The sequence below is a fragment of the Mesoplodon bidens genome (genome assembly GCF_964165515.1).
Source record: "Mesoplodon bidens genome assembly, chromosome: 2".
Taxonomy (NCBI): Eukaryota; Metazoa; Chordata; class Mammalia; order Artiodactyla; family Ziphiidae; genus Mesoplodon; species Mesoplodon bidens.
Genome location: NC_138177.1, coordinates 117,306,041 through 117,312,040, shown reverse-complemented (window position 1 = coordinate 117,312,040; position 6,000 = coordinate 117,306,041).

The following is a 6,000-nucleotide window of genomic DNA, read 5'->3' as shown; positions in this document are numbered from 1 at the left end:
ATTTACTAGGTTATGTTGTTGTAGTTTCTCTGTTGTATTGATTGTTGTAATTATGGATCCTCTGAAAAAAGAGTCACGGAAAGTTATTTTTCATCCCCCCATGTAATTTCTCATCTCGTCCAATCCTCTTCCTTCTTCTCCCTTCTCTTCCTCTTACCAACTTCATCATCCCTACTTCTACCCTCACAAACTCAGCTAGCCAAGTATCTGAATTTAATCCCCATGATGGAACTTATGAGAAATTTTTAAATGGCTGCAGAAATACCTAAAGAAAAAGGACACAGGATTTTTCCAAAGCAGGCCTCTCCTCCTGATCCTCTGCTGCTCAAATTTAAGGTCAGCCACCCAGCGGGAGTTAGAGGAACTCAAATGCTCCTAACTGTGTTTGAGCAATCTACGGTGACCAAACAGCCCTTGTATTTGCTCACATTTTCTCCTGCACTGGGACCCACCTGCACTCTCCTTAGGTCAGAAGGAAAGCTCTGATTGACTACAGTGGGAGTTTTGCCAGTGAAAGGACAATAGTATTGGGCTCCTGACATGAAACTAATTTTTTACAGGATAGCCAAGAATCAAATTACATCTTCAGCCACATACTGTAGACTAGAGAGAGAATAAAAACAAGGTGGATATAAAAACAACCAAAAAAAAAAAAAACAACCAAAAAACCCCAAGTTGGGTACCTATTTGAGATGTGTGATTTTCTATGTGATTATTCAATTGCTGTAAAGAATCAATCCTCCTTTATATTACCCAAAAGTAAATGTCTTAAGAAAATGAAAAGTTAAGGGAGAATCAAGTAATACTTTAAAAATTTTATATTTAAAAAATCATTAAGTTTTTGGAGACAATTTTATCTATAGAGTAAAGGTGTGTGTGTGTGTGTGTGTGTGTGTGTGTGTGTGTGTCCAGGACATGGTTAGAAACTTTTATCTTTCACATCTGTACTATGGATGTATGAACATCTCCATTCTTCATCCCTATTGGAAAGTGTCCCCCACTCCCTCTGCTCTTGGCCATTATTTGGTAGAGTTGGTTCCACCATAAAGCCCCTTGTTCATAGCCCATGGCACGTCACACTACCTTATTGTTCTTACGAAGTGTAAAGAAGAATAATGAGAAGGAAGGAGACTGTTGGGCCCCCAAATTAGAATAATGCCTGACATTTTGTTGGTTCCAATAAATGTATCATAACAATTAATGGCTGTTCAGATATTTACCTGTTCAGGAATTAATATGAAAAGAGTATAGAGGTAACTTTTGCTTCTTTCAAGAATCAGTATTTCAGACTACCTGAGGTTCTTCAAATTTTTGTCATTACATGTACACACACATAATCTTATAAAACTACAGTATTCAAATTGAATAGTATACATGCTTGTGACTTTTAAAAAGAACGTTCTTTTTTGTATTTTTTAAATTTCATCTCTTCTTCTCTCCTCTGTCCTTTTCTGTATCACTTCTGAATCTCTATCTATCTATCTATCTATCTATCTATCTATGTATCATCTATCTATCATCTATTAGTCATTTATCAGCAGTCATATAGAGGTTATTTTGTCATTACTTTACAAAAATGTGGTCTCCTTACACAAACGTTTCAGGATATTATTCTCTCAGTGCTGTGTGAAACCTCCCATTTCAAACCACACCTTGTAAGGGGGAGCAGGTGGCTATAAAGCCACAGTGGCTTTACAGAGGAAAGCGCTCATCTACTTTTTTTGTGTGTGCAGTATGTGGGCCTCTCACTGTTGTGGCCTCTCCCGTTGCGGAGCACAGGCTCAGGATGTGCAGGCTCAGTGGCCATGGCTCACGGGCCCAGCCACTCCGCGGCATGTGGGATCTTCCCGGACCGGGGCATGAACCTGTGTCCCATGCATCAGCAGGCGGACTCTCAACCACTGCGCCACCAGGGAAGCCCTCATCTACTCTTTTTTACTGATGTCCTTGGCAGGAGATGCCAGTTCATTTGAGATGATTCTAATTAGTAAATTTGACTCCAAGTTATCTACCACTCACTGTGTTCTTTTTGGGGTCTGAGCTCACTGTTTCATTTGTACATCCAGAAATCAGTTAATCTTGTTTTGACTATACTTTCCCCAAAATGCCTGGGTCTCGGTGTTTGGGCTTCTCCTCATCTCATGGCAGAGCCTCTATCCTTTCTTCCTGGGCTTCTACACTATTCTGGACGTTGGCAGGCCTCTTTTGTAATCACCACTTTGGAAGAAGAGGTTTAATTAACATAACGCAGCCTGGCAGTAGTGAATAGCATATGGAAAGATGAAAAGTCCCACTAAGCCCAGCTTGTTCCATGTCTTCAGACTCACTCACGATCGGTGTAGGGGCAGGAAGGAGTCCTTCTGTCTGAAGTTGCGGAGGACCCTGTCTCACGCCTGCATTCAGTGCTGTGAGATACACACTTCTGGCAATCTGGCCTCTCCTGGGTTTCTTCGCCCCTTTCCAGTAATGGGTTTCCTTCTCTTTGGTGCACTCTCAGCAGAATGATCCAATCCCTCAATTACCCTGAAGTTGGAAAGAGACATCACGACTCTTCTTTCCTCTTTCACTGTGTCTTTCTCAAGTGGAAAAACTGCAATAGCAACAAAGACCTCGAGCTCTTGTTGGAAGACACCGGGAAAGCTCCTGCGGTTCTCAGTTACTAAACTTTTTTACTCCCTCCTACGGATAGGTCCAACAAAGTTTCTACAGTTATCACAGTTTACAACAACATATATTATGCCAATTTCCTTTCGGCTAGCCACGTGGTTGGATCTTGTACAGATAAGATGAAGCCAGCAATTATAGGGGCCAAACCCACCTACACTCCTACACAATTTTAGACATCAGAAAAGGAAGACAATGCAAATTTAGAATCAGACTGTAGAGAAGCTGTAACAGAATGTCATGAAAGATCAGAATTGATGGAAAGAATTAGGACCCATTGCCTTTATAGGAAAGGTTGCATTTAAATAGAAGTTAAAATCAGAAGACAGTATTAAAATAATGCTGAAAACATCCAAGTGTTGGTGGGAACATGAACTGAATCTCTCAATATGATAAAAGAACCTTTCATTGCTAATCATAGCCCAGTGACCTTAGCACTGCTGCTCTAAGAACATGGGTGGCCCACGGTGAAAATGACAGCACCCCAGATTTTTTCCCTTTCTTTCTTTGATTTAAAGATTTTGGTTTACAAAATCTTTCTTTGTCCTCTTTAAAGCAAACTAGTCCCTTTTAACTACAGGTCAGAAATGTGTGTTCACAGCCTGATCTATTTTGCACACTTGAAGGTTAATTCTCATTTGAGCTATACAGAACTTTGGTGCTTTACAAAGGCTTACACTGCATCTGGAGATTAATACACAGTTCTGTTTTTTTTGAAATGGAACAGCTCCATACACACCCATCCAGATGCATTTATTCATAGTAAATTACCTGGGAGAGATCTCTAGATAATGTAATAAACAACCTGGAGATCCCGTAATATCCCTTTTCCTTCTAAATATACTTTTCCAAATATATATGTTAGATTGAAAAATCTATAGATTTTTACTAATGCTTTTCATTTATTCATTTTCAGTCTTCTCTCCTGTTTAAATTCTGGTGACATCTATGATGACAGATGGTAACTAGAATTATCATGGTGATCATTTTCTAATGTATAGAAATATTGAATCACTATATTGTACACTAGGAACTGACTTAGTATTGGAGGTCAATTATACTTCAAAAACCAGCCAACCAAATAAACAAACTCATAGAAAAAGAGATCAGATTTGTGGTTACCAGAGGTGAGCAGGTAGGGGGAGTGGAAATTAGATGAAGGTGGTCAAAAGACACAAATTTAAAAAATCAAATTCTGAAATTAAGTAAACAAGATTGGATATAGCAAAGTGTATTTGATTTTATGTATTTTTTTCTCTGATTTTATTTTATTTTTTAACATCTTTATTGAAGTATAATTGCTTTACATTGTTGTGTTAGTTTCTGCTGGATAGCAAAGTTAATCAGCTATACGTATACATATATCCCCATATCCCCTCCCTCTTGTGTCTCCCTCCTACCCTCCTTATCCCACCCCTCTAGGTGGACACAAAGCACCGAGCTGATCTCCCTATGCTATGCAGTTGCTTTCTACTAGCTATTTTACATTTGGTAGTGTTTATATGTCAATGCCACTCTCTCACTTCATCCCAGCTTCCCCTTCTCCTTCCCCGTGTGATTTTATTAAATAATTTAAGTTTTTAAAGATTATGTTTTGAAAGGGAGAAAATGCCGAGGGTGGTTAGATGATTTAAGAAGGGACAGAATTAAAACATCTCTTGTAATAGATTGAAAAATATGATCACAAATTCCTCCCATCCAGGTCCACCCCTTTGAATATGCACTGGCCTTAGACTTGTGTTAACCCATAGAATCTGGCAGGTGTGAAGTTGTGTGACTGAAGATCCAGGGCTTCAGGAAATTCTGTATCTTCCACTCTTACCCTTTTTTAGGGCTGGCATCTGGGAATGCAGCCTGTGCAGTCTCACAGAGCCCCAGACTTAGAAGGACCTACGTTGGTTAAATACTCTGTTGTTAACATCATAAATTATGGAGCTGGCCTAACCCTTTTTAATACCCTGAGATGACCAGGATCTAAAGAAATCAATGGAACCTCCTTAGAAATGACAAACTACCTGGGGAAAAAGATCCAACTGTCTCAGGATCCTGGCTGAGCTTAGCCAGTGGTTGATCCAGAGTTGAATGCAACTACATGAGTGAGTCCAGGTGAGGCCAAAAGAAAAATTGCTCAGGCTACCCATGGGATTGCGAGAAATAAAAAAAATTGAGCTTGGACTTCCCTGGTGACGCAGTGGTTGAGAGTCTGCCTGCCGATGCAGGGGACACGGGTTCGTGCCCCAGTCAGGGAAGATCCCACATGCTGCAGAGCGGCTGGGCCCGTGAGCCATGGCTGCTGAGCCTGCACGTCCAGAGCCTGTGCTCCGCAATGGGAGAGGCCACAACAGTGAGAGGCCCGTGTACCACAAAAAAAATAATAATAATAAAAATCAAAAAATAAAAAATTGAGCTTGTGTTAAGCCAATATGTTTTGCTGTGACTTGTCGCATAGAAATATATAACTGAAAGAGCCTCAAATACAGTAGAAATATCTCTAGAAGAATAGATTTGAATTAAAATATGAAGACTATTGACTATTGTTCACAGCATTAATCCCTTAGATTTTGTTTTGCTAATGACTACTAACTCATTGATTATGAAAGTGATTTAAGTTTAGTTTTTTTTTTTTTTTTTTTTTTTGCGGTACGCAGGCCTCTCACTGTTGTGGCCTCTCTCGTTGCGGAGCACAGACCCCAGACGTGCAGGCTCAGCGGCCATGGCTCACGGGCCCAGCTGCTCCACGGCATGTGGGATCTTCCCGGACCGGGGCACAAACCCGTGTCCCCTGTATCGGCAGGTGGACTCTCAACCACTGCACCACCAGGGAAGCCCCAGTTTAGTTTTTAAATGGAGAAGATTGCTTAAAAATATGTAAAGACTTTAGTCTGAGGATTTATGGCTGACTTAATACAATTCCGACACATTATTATATTCAAATTTGTAGATGACACCTTATTTCCTAATGTTCCTTATTTAGAATTTTTTTTTTTAAAGGGCTTCAAATGCTTGGCTTTTTATTTATTTGTTTGTTTATTTATTTATTTTTGGCTGTGTTGGGTCTTCATTTCTGCGCGAGGGCCTTCTCTAGTTGTGGCAAGCGGGGGCCACTCTTCATCGCAATGCACAGGCCTCTCACTATCGCGGCCTCTCTTGTTGCGGAGCACAGGCTCCAGACGTGCAGGCTCAGTAGTTGTGGCTCACAGGCCTAGTTGCTCTGCGGTACGTGGGATCCCCCCAGACCAGGGCTCGAACCCGTGTCCCCTGCATTAGCAGGCAGATTCTCAACCACTGCGCCACCAGGGAAGCCCTAGAATTTTTAACATAAAGTTTATAGAAATA